This window comes from Notechis scutatus, chromosome 1 (genome assembly GCF_049901735.1).
Source record: "Notechis scutatus isolate UNSWTSFEM ecotype Mainland chromosome 1, rNotScu1.2, whole genome shotgun sequence".
Classification (NCBI taxonomy): Eukaryota; Metazoa; Chordata; class Lepidosauria; order Squamata; family Elapidae; genus Notechis; species Notechis scutatus.
In genome coordinates this window covers 130,370,233-130,385,859 of record NC_142009.1, presented here as the reverse complement: position 1 = coordinate 130,385,859, position 15,627 = coordinate 130,370,233, and the positions used below count along the sequence as shown (strand labels likewise).

General features: G+C 40.0%; 1 long non-coding RNA gene across 1 annotated transcript in view; it reads left to right on the top strand.

Annotated features, from left to right (window-relative positions):
- Positions 1–5,915, top strand: part of LOC148132992 (uncharacterized) — a 34,749-nt gene extending 28,834 nt beyond the window's left edge. The window contains exon 3 of the long non-coding RNA XR_015747021.1: positions 5,579–5,915. This is a non-coding gene — a long non-coding RNA (uncharacterized LOC148132992). The remainder of the gene's footprint in view (positions 1–5,578) is intronic.
- The last annotated feature ends 9,712 nt before the right edge of the window (positions 5,916–15,627 follow it).

The window sequence follows — 15,627 nt, the reverse complement described above, 5'->3', positions numbered from 1 at the left end:
TAATGATGTCATCATAATCACCAATGGGATGTCGTATGTATGTATGTATGTATTTGCAATCTGTAGCATTATAGCCCCACCTCTCACAGACCGGATTGTTAACTTTTATCTATTGAAAAAAAAAAAGCACCACAATTTCTTGTCCATTTTGGCAGAGGATGAGGTAAATACGTTAAGTTTCCAAATCATTGGCAATACTATTCTTCCCCCCCAAAAAAGGTACAAGAGGCTCATAATACTCCCCCCACTCAAGCTTATTTGCTGTCCCTGGAGGGTTCCCCTCTTTTTCTTGGTTTTGGGGTTTCGCACATGCATTATTAGACATAGCAAATGGACATTTTTGCTGGTGAATGGGGAGCCATTTCCTGTCATTTGGGGCTGCATAATTTTAAAAAAAAATCTGCTTGTGAAAAAAGAAAGAACCCCAGACGCAAAATGATTTGTTTGCAATCATTATGAGCCTTAATTATAATATATGTGCTTATGATGGAATTTGATTGAATACATGTAATTATATAATTAAAACATGTAGTTGCATAATTTAATAAATGTGTATTTAACCAAAAGAGCTTTGCTACATAGTTACATAAACAGATGCCTAAAGCAGCTTGGTTTTCTGTCACTCAGGGTTGTGTATGTCCGTGTGTGTGTGTGCATGTGTGTGTTTCAAAGTTCAATGCCCTTTATTGTTTGAACGTGTAGTTTTATTCCTGTCAAATATACAAAAAGAAGATTAAGCTATTTATGAAGTCAATTCATTTTGCTCTTTTGGTGTGCTAAGTACATGAGTGATCTGCACCTATTAACTACCATTCATATTTTCCCTGCTTAAATTTGACAACGTCTCGGGTATTTGAAGACCTTTTTTAAAATAATAAAAATCAATATGCTTTGATCTGCCTGGTTTTTTTTTTTAACATGGTAGAAGAACAGGGTGAACCACCAGAACACTCTCAGGTAATACAAATGAAATGAGGTGAATTCCCACACACCCCCACAAATTCCAGTTGCATGGTAGTCTTCAAGTTGCAACCCAAATCTGGAGCAGAACTTCCATTATGTTGATAATTGTAGGACCTTTTTTTAACCATGGTTGTTAAGTGAATCATGAGATTGTTAAGCAAATCCAACTTCCTCCATTGACTTTGTTTGTCAAAAGCTGGCTGGGAAGTTTGCAAATGGCAGTCACCAGGGGTAGGCTTCAAATAATTTAACAACTGGTTCTGTGCCTGATTGCTGGGTGGGCTTGGCCTAGTTCGCCTTCTGCACCACCCTGGGAGTGAAAACAGGCCACGGGGAGGGGTTTTTTGCCCTCCCTGGGCTCTGGAGGCTCTCTGGAGGCCAGAAAAAGGCACATTTCTGGCCTTCTGGAACTTTTTTGCCCTCCCTGGGCTCCAGAAGCTTTTCTTGAGCCTCCAAGAGGGTGAAAACGTGGGGACTACTGGGGTGGGGTGGGGTGGGCAGGGTCAGCCAGGGGTGGGATTTGCTGGTTCACCAAACTGGCCCTAAAATTAACAACCAGTTCACCCGAACCGGTGCAAACCAGTAACAGCCCACCCCTGGCAATCACATGACCCCAGGACATTGTAGCCATTGTAAATATGTGCCAGTTGCCCAAGCGCCCAAATCTGGATCATGTGACAGTAGGGATGCTGCAATGGTCATAAGTGTGGGGATTGGTCAAAGTTACATTGTTTGTAACTTTGAACAGTTGTCAAATGAATGGTTGCAAGTTAAGGACTACCTGTAATGAGATCCAGTTGAGTTCAATGGTGAGACTGGGTGGCTGAGTTCTACTTTTTCGTCAGCACAAAAGGTGGGTTGGTCATTTGGTCCAGTTACCCTGCCTACCTAAATCCACCTCAGAGCATTATTGTGGAGGAAATAAGGATCATTGTGGACTCTATCTTGAGTTGCACAAATCAAGTTGGGAGATGAGGGGTCCTTTAGCGGTCTCTGAGCTTGGTTGTTTTCTTGCAAATGTTTCATTACCCAGACTAGGTAACATCATCAATGTTAATAAGAAGTGCCGTTCGCTGTCAGTTTATATTCTAGTGGCTTGCCTGTCAGTGTTGGTGGGGATAGTCTTAGAGATTCCTTGGTTGGGCTGTTTGCTGGAAAAGTTGGGATAGCAATCAAATGAATAAAGAAAAAGTGATAAAATGCCCCTTAATATGAAAGTGGGAAAGCTACTTAGAGATTGCTTCATCTGACCATTTCAAACTCAGTCCATCTCAAACCCTTTTGAATTTTCAGCTTGATTCAAAATGGTCTTGAATGCTGAATTCACCATTTCCATCTTCCAAACCTCTTCCCTTGTGGGATTCCATCGCCGGGTGTTCTCCTTTCCCACTTTATTCTGCTGTTGTTATCTACAGAAAAGGGTGAAGTTGGATCCACTGCAGGCTTCTTAGGCCTTTGTGGTTATTAATTAAGATGATTAGGGGACTGGAGGCTAAAACATAAGGAATGATTGCTGGAATTGGGTGTGTCAAGTTTAATGAAAAGAAGGACTAGGGGTGACATGATAGCAGTGTTCTAATATCTCAGGGGCTGCCAAAAAGAAGAAGGGAGGTCAACCTATTCTCCAGAGCACCTGAAGGCGGGACAAGAAGCAATGGATGGAAACTAATCAAGGTGAGAAGCAACCTAGAACTAAGGAGACATTTCCTGACAGAACAATTAATCAGTTGAGCAACTTGCCTCCAGAAGCTGTGAATGCTCCAACATTGGAAGTTTTAAAGAAGATATTGGACAACATTTGTCTGAAATCTTTTTGGGGGTTCCTGCCTGAGCAAGGGGGTTCGACTAGAAGACCTCCAAGGTTTCTTCCAATTCTGTTATTCTGTTAATTCCCTGCAATGTTGTTTCCGGTGGCCCTACAAAGTGCTGCTCTTTTGACAAAACGTAAAACGTAAATTATTATTAAGCCCTTTCTCCTCTTTATATCTCTCCCCCTGCTTTTGTCCTTCTTTTGCCAGTTAACTGTTTTTGACTTTTGCTGAGGGTTAATAAAAAAACATTGAGCTATGTTTTGCTTTGATAACTGGCACATGCACTTGCTCTGGATGCAGGGACTGACTGGGATGCAAACTAAACAGAATCCATGTTGCTAGTCTTCTCCTGCCCACTTCCCAAACTTCCTCATTCAAGAGGCAGGGCTGTAGAGGATTTAATTGAAAAAGGCAAGCAAAAGAACAGATTTGTCAATAAGCCTTGAGCTTAGTCTTTCTTCTACTCAGGGGCTACACCTAATTTTGATGAAGGAACATCATGAGACAAAGCAAGCTAGAATCAACAGGGGAAACCAACAGGATTTGTCATAATCAGCTTTTGAGCCTGAATCAGAGCAAAATAAAATTAAAATGAATCATGTCCAAGTATTACATGATTAGCATTGATAATAATTCACCTTGACTTCATTCTGAACAAGGTCCACGGGGGAGGGTCTACACACTATTGTAAGGTGCAAGCAACCAGAGCCACAGGTGTACAGTTCGAGCTAACTACTTAATTGTATTTTGCCTATAATACAGACATCTCCTCAGATGGCTGCCCTTCCCTTGGGAACAGAGAGAGAAGGTTCCAGGGGGGGAAGGAGCAGTTTTGGATCTCTTGCAGCGATTCTAGGCTAGTTTCCCACTTGAGCCCTCATCTCTGTCTAGCTGGGTGTTTTCCAACAGTTATTCACCCAAGTGTAAACTGAACAATTCCCCATTTTTAAAAAAGAGAACATAGAAATTGTATACTTTGTATGGATTTTATATAGGGCGTCCACATCATTTTTGACAGATCATGCTGATGCCAAGCTTTCCTATAGCCGGGGTCTGAGAATTGGCCAGTAGGGATGACAAGTTTATTATGGATTTTTTTTCTCTATCCCAAACCTTTCATCAAACCATTTTGATGAGATCAGAAATGTTCATTTTGGTCCCTCTGACCAAAATAAAATAGAAGAATGTGACAGTGAATATTCCTCTGATTAGTATCACAGGAAAACTTACTAGTAATTCAGGAAACCCTTTCTTCAGCATGAAACTTTGGGAAAGGCAGATGATATTATAAGCAGTCCTTGGCTTACAACCATAACTAAGCTCAAAATTATGGTTGTAAGTTGATATGGTTGTAAGTCGAGGCATCACATTTCCAGATCTGGTTTTTCAGCATTTTTTGTAGTGGTCATTAAGTGAACGTCACTGTTATTAAATGAATCCACTTTACTCAATATGCATTTTTTTCTTGTAAGTGACTAGTTGCAAATCAAGGATTACCTGTATTATTCAAAAATATTAGACAGCCAGGATAAATGAGACCAAATGCCAAAAAAAAAAAAAAAAAAAGAATCTTGTTTTCTATCATGCCAGGCTTCAGAAAAGAAATAAAATGTAGAGTTCTTCAAATGCCACTTTTATAAACATCATTTAAGTATTCAACAAGCAATTGATAGAGAAGTTTTTAATTATATGAACACTAACTCTTCACAAAATCAGACATGATTGTTGCCTAGATTGGTTAAGATTTGTAGAAACTGCAGTCCAACACATTCCCACATTGTGGGAACTCTAGATAATGGAAAGTTATTTTATATGTTGTAATATGATATAAAATACACAATTAGCTCAGTTTTGCATTATTATCACAACATTTATCTTGGGACGTTACAGCACTGTGGGTAAAATTTCTCTTTAACTGGCCATTGCTGACCACTCACTATTGCAGTAGATGTGAAATATACTTTAGCTCATCAGAAGCATTACCAATACCTCTCTGTCTGCCAAAAATTACATTGAGAGTTTCCAAAGGAGGGTTAAAGGACAAAGTCATTCCATTTTGGCAGGTGGGTGGGTGGGAAGAGAGCTGACTTTACAATGACATGAAAATGAATTAACAAAGAAATGTGTTTCCCTAAGTAGTTCCTTCGGCACATTCTGACAAATTTGAAATTGTGTCTGAATAGTTAAAGGTATTTGAAAGACAGAAGAGCAATTTAAATGTCCAGGACGTCAGGCCACACAATTGTGAGTTGTACATTAGAAAGGAGGGTGATGGGGAGAGAAATGAAGGAAAACCAATCAGACCAAGTGGGCAGGATAGTGGTAATCATCTTTTGTCTAACAAAGCAAAAGGCCACCTGCCGGATCAAGGCAAGAAAGTAATGTCAGAGAATGCGGTATGCAGAGTTTCAACTACATTATTCAGGGATGACTTTTATGGATTAATGAGAATTCAAGTGTTCATGGGTCACAAAACACACAAATGCTGCACGTTCCAAGTGGGAAGCCATGCTAGGCTTTTGCAACAAATACAACAGAAGACTCTTGTAGAAGCTAACAAATATTGAACTTATTTCTGCCTAAGCTTTCATGAAACACAATCCCTTGGTTTATGCAAAGGATTATCTCTCAGAAGTGACTAGGAAAAGGATTTTTAAGATCATACCCCGCAAAAACAGGGATCTTAAGGGGATAAAAAAACCTCCAACATTTCCCAGAAAAACTATTTTGAATTTTACTGAAAGTACAACTTGTATACTACTAAATAAAATTCAAAGAGAAGTGCTTGTTTTCCATTCATTTAGGAGCACAGATACATCCGATCTGTGGAGACGACTTTCAAAATAGGAGAACATCCTGCAAAACCGTTGCCTGTGTTTTTGTGCATCTGTTTTTAAAGTGTCATAAGTACTGTATGTTTTGGATTTAGTAGTGATGCAATCCAGTATACACCAGAGTGGAAATTACTACATCAACCGACCATGAGCATTTTGAAAATCATTATTGATGCTGATGGTTCTACTTAGTGACTTTGAATTGTAATTTTAATACTGGTGCAAACAACATTGCTGAATTTGCTGCTGAGGAAAATTTGCAGCTATTGTTTGGGGTTATTGTTAAAAGTAGTACAGAAACAACACAGCAGACAACAAAAATCATATGTTAGACATGAATGTTACAAATATTTCCTGGGACATGTGTCAATAAATGCACTGGAGGTTTTCTTAGTAGGCTCACTCAAAATTGTATTTGTATTTCTTTGGATACACAAGGAATCATTGGAAGAGAAGAATCAGTGCGTTGGTTAGGCAAAAACAACCTGATAGATTAATGGAGTTCTTGAATATTGCCTCTTGTTGTGTTTTTTTTCCTTGTGTATCATTAGATGGTAGAAAGCCAACATTTAAAGACTACATACCACAAACAAACAACAAACACTGCCCATGTTGACTACACTGCTAGTCCTATTGAATTCTCCTGCTTAGAAACCAACGAGTTCCAAGATTTGTTTTAGCAGAATCATCAGCTTCTAAGCATTCTGGAATTCCAGTTGCCAATAGCAACTTCTGTCAGTCTGAATGCTGCCCGGATGGATAAATTTCTGTTCCCAGAATGCTTAGAAATGGCCATGCTAGCTGAGAGACGATCTATACATCTGGAGGATATCCAGATTGGGGGAAGCTGGCTTCTATTTCGCCAGTGGGATCCTATGTCCAAATAAGCTTTGGGGGTTGGAGACTGATTCTATGGATGAATGAGAATCCTACTTCATGTGCAAGAGAGAACTAGGAGTATTGTACAGCACTGAGCTTCCATGTCAATTTTCTAAAATGGGTTGAACTATGTGATGGGCAGAATTACTTTTCTTTAATCAGCCAGTTCTCCTTGGAAAGTATAATGCTTTTTAAGGGATAACCTGTTGGTCGTAAGGAGCAGTCAGAGTAAAACAAGTCATATTAATCACTTGTGACTGCTTTAAACACAGTTTAATCACTCACATTCCTGGCACTTATTTGTCTAAGAAAGCAACCGAAAGGGTAGAAGGATCCCCCTCCCATTAAACATTTTACACTTAGTTGGTTATTCAACTATAATTGGCTGTCTTAGATTCTAGATAGGTAGCCTGGTGTATCTTGACTTTTATGGGTTTCTGATATTTAAAGGGGAAAAATAATGAGAATACTTCTGGGCAGGTGGCGATATCCACAAGTGCCTTTTAAATATGCACAACAAAATGGATTGTTGCGGGGGGGAGGAAATAATCCTTCGAGTGCAGAGCGGCTTTTGTCAGTTTTCTACTAGAGTGCACTCTGTGCTCTGACAGAAAATTGTTCATTAATCTCAAAGGAATGACCAATTTTCCAATGGTCACTCAACTGTGCGGCTGCTCTTAATTTTTTTTAAAGGTGCTGTGGGTGCTGCTAATTGCTTGCTGTGAGTGATAACAACAGCACTAATCCTCTTTGGATGGGACATTAACTTCCAAAGTAGCCATTATTATATATTGTATTTACTTTGCAATAAGTACATGTCACAGCTACCCAGTAAACAAGAGTGGCCAAGTCTAGAGGCAAAAACAAACAAAGCCCAACACAGTGTATTATTCTAGCTGAATCTGAATATTTTAGGTTTCAGTCCTATCCTAGATGAGCTCCCTGGGGACTTCGTTCTCAAAAGGTATAGTACTGAAATATTCATGGCTTAAACATACAAAAGTTAAGAGTGCACCAGATCAGACAAAGTTGCAGAGTTTCCTCTTTTCCTAAGTACAGTTCATCGAAGAGACTAATATTTGACAATTTGTTTTGAAAAGATTTCATGAATTTATTTTTTAGTAGTAGACAAATAGTAAAATAGTTATTGGAACTATTCTTGGAGAAAATGTATCCTATACTTGCAATAGAAGCTGCCAAGAGAGATGCATGAAAAGACACACAAACCCTTTATAATTCGCTTCACATTCCTGTTTAGGGTGGGCAAGCCACCATCCCCATCAGTGGTGGTTCGTCCCGGTTCAACTGGTAGTAAAAAAAGCCTCCAACGATCAGCTGAGAGGAGGAAAAAAAGCCTCAGCTAAGAAGAGAAAGAAGAGAAAAGCACAGGATTGGCCCTCCCAGCCTGCTCCTACGCTTTTCTCTTCTTTTTTGACGCTGTTCCTCTATTGATGCGGCTTAGGACTGTGTTGGCTTTATTGACAGCAGCACATTGCTGGCTCATACTTAACTGGTTGTCCCCTAGAACAGTGGTAGCCAACCAGTGGGCCAGGGACCACTGGTGGTCCACAAGAAAAATTTGGTGGTCCTCAGAGAAATGTCAAAGCACCCCCCAAAGCAATTAATCCAGGCTGCGCGGGAACACAAGGCTGCGCCACCCACATGGCCCTTGGGAACACAAGGCTTTCATCGCTTGCATTGTGAACAACATAAGGTAGTGAGGGGAGGGGGGGAAGGGCGGAGGGGGGAAACTTGCCCCACTCACCTCACCTGGCCACCGGGCTGCTTCTTTCTGCTTTTTTCTTCTTTTGCTTCTGGCTGCACGCAAGGAAAGCAGCAAAAGTCTTTCTTTCTTTCTCCCAAACTCCACCAGAAATGAGTCTTTGGGACCCTGCAAGGCATCCTACTCCAAGAGGCTGCGCTGGCACAACAAATCTCACAAACACTCATTTCTGGCAGAGTTTGGGGAGAGAAAGAAAGACTTCTGCTACTTCTGCTGCTTTACTTGCATGAAACCAAAAGTCTCTCTCTCTCTCTCCTCCTGAGAACAGAGCTGGAGACAGTATCCTGCGATCCCAAATAAACAATGATTGATCAGTAGGAAAACAGATTGGGGAATTTTCCTGCAGACTTTTTTGGGGATTTTCCGAGGGTCTCTGCAGAAAAAAAGCAGAAGCAGCAGAGACCCTTGGAAAATCCCCCCAAAAAGGAGCTCCGGGATGACCAAAGGGTCAGTCTTGTGACTACTGCAGCTCTGGAATATGGGACCAACTTTCCCACCAACATCAGCAAGCCACCATCAGTCAAAATTCATATTAGCAGTCTGCGGGGATTTAAATTTATGAGTTTGGTCTTCCCTAAGGTCCAAAAGGTTGACGACCCCTGCCCTAGAACACCAAAATCCCTCTCACAGGTACTATTGTTACTATTGTACCTGCACATTTGGTTGTTACTGCCGAGGAATTTCTGAATCTTAAGTCTCTCTTCCAAAATGTTAGTATTTCCAGCCAACTTGGTGGCATCTACAACTACCATGTGATTGGTGGATATTCTTTACTCCTTTTTTTTAAAGAGGTAAAAAGTCCTGCCCAGGTCTTTTTGGATCACTTAAAAGAAAAAAAAAAGTCTTGTTATTTGAGCTACAGGAGGAAAATACAGTCTTTGTGAATTTTACCCGGTAAAAAAAAAGTAACCAGGAGCTTGTTGGCATAAAAGAAACCCAGCTTTTCACTGGTCCGGTAGTGAACTTGTTAAAAAAAAGAAGAAGGCTGTCTAGGAGAGTGATCTATGACAAGCAGAAAGGGGTATCCCTGCCAGATGGCCCAGTTGGACTGGAGGCATTTGACTGCAGAGAAATGAAGTACAATAGGCTGAACCAGACAGTACCGCTGGAAGTAACACATACTGGGTATTTTTGATCTATAGCAGAAAAACATGGACAGAGACTGCCACTCAATGGGCTGAATATGGGTACAAGATAATGACTATTTCTGTTGTCAAGAAATAGTCAGTGGGCAAGTTGATCATGTGAATAAGCCTGCACTTCTGCAGCTCTGAACAGAGGAGGACAGAACAGGATAACAGAGTTGAAAGGGACCTTGGAGGTCTTCTAGTCCAACCCCTTGCTCAAGCAGGAGACCCTACACCATTTCTGACAAATGGCAGCCCAGTCTCTTCTTGAAACCCTCCAGTGATGAAACTTCCACAACGTCCAAAGGCAAGCTGTTCCACTGGTTGATTGTTCTCACTGTCAGAAAATTTCTCCTTATTTCCAAAGTCACCAAGCAATCCAAATACACACAAACTGTTTCTTTTAGCACGTTCTTCTTCTCAAATATCAGATCATGCTATCATGTCAACCCTAGTCCTTCTTTTCATAGACTCTTAGAAGCCAGAAAAAAATTAAAGAACTAATGTATGTCTCCCACTTAAAATTAAAAATAACTACTGCCACTCTAGTTGTCCTAAAGAAACTTAAGACTTTGCATGGGACACCTGTACAAGCACCTTCTAAGAGGCCATTATGAGGCCACTACACTTTCAAGATGATGAGGGAAGAATGCTTCAAAAATCTCACATCCATAATAGTTTAGGTTATTCTCATATCAAGATCACAAGAGGATAACGCTTCCATTCTCATTGTGCCCAAATAAATGAATCTTACAAGACCGTAAAATGTGACACCACTTTGAGGAAAAATACAGTCACCAATCTACTGGCATTAGAAAACATATTAGCTCCAATTTTTAGTGTGGACTGAGAAGTTAGACACAGAAGTAGAGTTAAGCTGGATCACATCAAAGATTTATCCAGTCTAGCACCTGAGGCGAATGTCCCCAAGCAAAACAGAGTGAAAACCTCTGAGCTTTTGAATTAAGAGACAGAATACGTACGGTAAAGCAATCTAGTGTTATCCAGATGGTTTGGACTGAGAAGCCCCCAGTGGACCTCCCAATATTTGGGCATTTTAGAGGTTGTCATCCAAAGCATCCTATTTCTGATTCCTGATTTATAGTTTTCTGGGCCAAAAATGGCCTACTTCCTTGTTGAAGTCTTCTACACTCACAGTTTGATAACTTTTGTAGCAGTGAATTAAAATTCCATACTTACACTTATATTTAAAAAGAATATGGAAAACCTCAGACCCTTTTCTTGATGTCAGCTCTGTTATTGAAAATAATGTACTCAGTCAGCTCAGTAATAAATGCACTTATGTTTTCATCTGTCTAAGTTAGAAATCCTGTGATTCCAAGCAGATTTTATTATTATTATTATTATTATTATTATTATTATTATTATTATTATTATTATTATTATTATTATTATTATTATTACATTATCTATAGCCTGGATTTTAGGCTCAGATATATCTAAAGCAAATAAAGTTACTATAATGAAGAATGATTTTAAATATCTTCCTTGTCACTGAGGATATCCTCTATATATCATTGGATAGAACATTGTCTGGACAATCATTCTGTCCATCAGGAAATTTTGTGGCCTAATTAGCTAGATTTAGTTTGGTGTAGTGGTTAAGATATCAGGCTAGACATTGGACGTCCATGAGTTCTAATCCTGCCTTGGACATGAAGCCAACTGGGATGACTGTGGGCCAGTTACTTTCTCTCAGCCCTAGGAAGGAGGCAATAGCAATCCACTTCTGAAAAACCTTGCCAAAAAAGCCACAGGGATTGGCCATGCAGTCATCAGGAGTCAACACTGATTTGATGATACTGCCCTCCAAAAAGACTAGCCATTTTGAATGGATGAGGACCAGAATGTACAAAAGAAGAGGCAAGGTTACCCTGATGTCATACTAACCACACAGTGAATGGTGGCGGTATTAACATGTCTTTTGTTTCAGTTTGACAGATGAATAAAAACAATGCTGGGATGTGTGTGCTTCAGTGTTGTTACCCTGGAGGGCTACAGACTTTGGTAATATCAAGAGAAATCTCTGTAAAAATGATGGGTTTTAAAGAGTAAGATAGCTCGTTAGTGACAAATTTCAATACAGCAGGGAAAGTGGTCAGCGCAATTAGGAAGCCTAATCAATCCAGATGATAGTGAGACTAGGAATAAAATGAATGCCATATCTCATTCACGTGAATCCAAATGCTGCATCTTCTGGGTTCATTTTAAGCCATCCCATCTGCAGGGCTGATGCTGTTCCTGTTCCAATATCATTTCTCTGGGTCTAGGTGAAGTTGTTCTTCTTAGGCAAATGAGCTGATTTTCTTCATGCTCACAGCAAAACCTCTCTTTTGTGATTTGCAGTTCTGGAGCTCTGCAGGGTTTGGGAGCATCCATTTACCTACCTATTTTTGTGGAAAATCTTGCCTCTTACCCCCCTCTGTATCCTGAACTCAGCTCTTCCTACATTTTAATAATAGTCTTATCAGTGAAACACTTTGGTCTAGCAGTCAAGGATAAGACTAGAAACTGGAGTTTTATAGTCTGGCCTTCGGCATGAAATGTGGCTGGGTGACTTTGGGCCAGTCACAATCTTTCAGCCCAATTCACCTCACAGGGTTGTTGTTGTGGGGAAAAATAGGAGGAAGAAGGAGTATTGTTTGTCACATTGAGTTATTTATAAAAATAATAAAGGTGGGATAAAAACAAGTTAAATAAATACAGTAATCTGTGCAGTTGACTTCTAAACCATTTTACAATTCCTGCTGAAAATAAACTCCTAAACCCTGTTGGTTTGTTTTTCCTTGCTGATATAAAAACTGAAGATGTGTTTCCTGATGCCTCCTGACCTTAGAGCCTTTTTTCTCTCCTCCCTCCTCCCTCCTCCTCCCCCCTCTCTCTTATCCACATGCAAGTGTGTCCCTCCCACTAAAACTCTCCACTGTCCACTGCAATGTACAGTCTTGCTTGCAGCTATTGGGAAAAGAACCTGATTGCAATCAATAGGGTCATGCCACCTCTAAAGCTTTGGGGGGGGGATTTATATGCAGAAAATACTTAGGTCTTTTGGGTCAGGCAGTTTCCCCCTCGTACTAACACTTGCAAAACACATAGATAACTATAAAGGCATTACATAGGCGGTGAAGACTGCTATTAAAACAGGTGGAGGGGAGGGTGAGAAGCAATGGATGGACACTAATCAAGGAGAGAAGCACCCTAGAACTAAGGAGGGATTTCTTGACTGTTAGAACAATTAATCAGTGGAACAGCTTGCCTCCAGAAGTTTGTGGGTGCTCCATCACTGGAGGTTTTAAAGAAGAGATTGACAACCAATCTTTTGAGATGGCATAGGGTCTCCTGTTTGAGCAAGTGGTTGGACTAGAAGACCTCTAAGTTCCCTTCCAACTCTGTTATTTTGTTATCTGATGCTTGCCTGACTTCAGAATCCTTTGGTGGGACTAGTGAATGGCAACCAAGCCAAATGCAAGTACGCTTAGAGAGAAAGATTCTTGTAAGAGCACAGGGAGAGTAAAAAATACCATTTTCTAAAAGAAGCTGTCACTTGCAGGTCTTCCACTAGATATCTTGTAATTGATATTATTGAATGTCAGTGCTTGGAGGATCATGTCCAGGATGATGTAAAACAACAATCGACCCAAGCAAACACTTGAGGAACTATAAAAGTGCAATTTTGGGCAAAAACAATGCTAGAACCTGAGCCAAAAGATTGGAAAAGTGCTACAGTCTAGACATCTTACCGTTCCTTAGTTTCCCTCATCACTTGTTCATTGAAAAATCTGACTTTGAGATCACCCATCCTGGTTCCTATAATTATCACAGGGGCTTCTGAAGAAAATGGAAATCAAAAATATTTTTCCCCCTTGTAAATGTATATTTCTGTGTCAGTTTTAGTGATCATGTCCATCCTTTTTGGATCCAGACAAAATGTATTGGGGGGATTCAGAACTTCTGACTTCCTGGCCTGCCCCCTTTCCCTGTTTAGGGAATGTGTGTATTTTGTCAAGCCTGGGCTTTTGAAGTCCTCTTCTCTCCTTGTTCTGGATGGTGGAACTATGGAAAATAATTCAAAGGACCTTTGTGCAACATTTCAGCAGCAATTCTTTGTTTCTGCCTCAACTAAAGAATGTTTATAGGCATTTTCTTTTTTTGATAAATATATAGTATTTTTGTCAACAAGGGAAAACACCCAAGAATAAATGTATGATAATGAGGTGATGTACATATATGGAAAAACATACACAATCATATCATTTGTAAAAGGTAGACATAAAGCAAAGGGGGCAACCAAGCAATCCACATGTGAACAACAACAACAACAAAGCCCCCACCTTCTACTGCCCTGATTATTTAGTTACATTTTCTGGGAAGAAATGGTTTATTCTTTCATTTTCTTTCCCAACAGATCAAAATGTCTTTAGAAAGGTTGCCCCTTAAGCATAATAAACAACTCAGATATTTTGCTCCAAACCTGTTCTAAAGAAAAGGAGGCACATTTTCAGTATAATTGGAAGCAAGTCCACAACTATAGGACATAACAACAACACCCTCACAATTGATAACAAAAGAAACATAAGGGAAGGGAAAACTCATCCATACAGCTACTGCAGCTGACATCTAAATTGTGTGATGCAAGGAAAATAAAAACGCCTTAGTTCTTTACATAGATTTTATTTGTGACAGCATTCTCGAACTGGTAGTCCTTGACTTATAACCACAATTGAGCCCAACATTTCTGTCTAAGCAAGGCAGTTGTTAAGTGAGTTTTGCCCCATTTTACGACCTTTCTTGCCACTAGTTGTTAAGTGAATCACTGCAGTTAAGTTAGTAACGTGGTTGTTAAGTCAAATCTGGCTTCCTCATTGACTTTGCTTGCCAGAATGTTGCAAAAGGATATTGCAACTGTCGTAAATATATGCTAGTTGCTAAGTGGGGATGCTGCAACAGTCATAAGTGTGAAAAACAGTCCTAAGTCACTTTTTTCAGTGCCATTGTAACTTGAAGGGTCAATAAGCAGATATTTGTAAGTCGAGGACTACCTGTATTAGGTATTCCTATTTTAATAAAAGTGAGAACAATCAACCAATGGAACAGCTTGCCCTCGGAAGTTGTGGGAGCGCCATCACTTGAGACTTTCAAGAAGAGATTGGACTGCCATTTGTCAGAAATGGTGTAGGGTCTCCCTCTTGGGCAGGGAGTTGGACTAGATGACCTACAAGGTTCCTTCCAACACTGATTATCTGTTATCTGTATCTAATTTGTATTTTAAAATTTCATGTGGTAAATGGGACACCAAAATATTTAAAACGGTGAATAATAACAGGTGAGACAGGAAAAACATTGAAATGATTATAGGAAGTCTGGGATCTGCTTCTCCCTAGTTTCTCCGTATGTACTTTCTAATTGACTTATTTACAGCCACACTTTTAATGGAATACGTTGCTGGAGCCAACCTATAGCTTAAAGGTATAGAATGAGTCTCCTGCTTGCTGCACTTTGTCTTACTTACGAAGACTTTTATTCCCGGAGGATAGAAACCTTTTACCTTCTGTCAATCATCAGCACCATTATTTCGAAGCTAATTTATCACATGTTTGACTGCTGTCTGCGCCTTTTGTAAGTATTCTCTGTTTTGCAGAATTTACAACTAATCTAATAAGAACCCACGAAGAGGCTGCTTAGGGAGGAAAAAAAACCCACGCACAATACAAGGCGGTATAGTCTTTTCATTTCGGAAGTCAGTGAGCATGAATGGCTGGTTACCGGCTTTAAGATTCCATATTACAACATATAATGTTCAGAAGTCTGCAGAGACTGAATTGCCGGCACCGCCGTCCAAAATGAGCTGGTAATAAAACAAACCATCCTTTGGTTCTCTGGAGGGGGAGGGAAGCATCTTTTAAAATATTTTTTTTTAAAGCAATTGTCATTGCAGCACATCTGCTTCATGGACCACTAGGGTTCTAAGATTGGACCTAGTGGAGGAGACTAAAGGGGCAATTGGTCTTGGAAAGAATGGAGCTGTGTATTTATGCAGCATGTTTTCCGCTAGAAATACCAGCAGCACTTAAATGGGCTGGGAAAATTGGATGGAAACAAATGTCCATTGTAGCATTTTAAAAGTTTAGAGTGAGCAGCTCCTAAGGCTCTGCGGATGCATTTGGAACAGATGGAATTGTGATGCTGCCATGCAGAACCGTTCTCTTGCA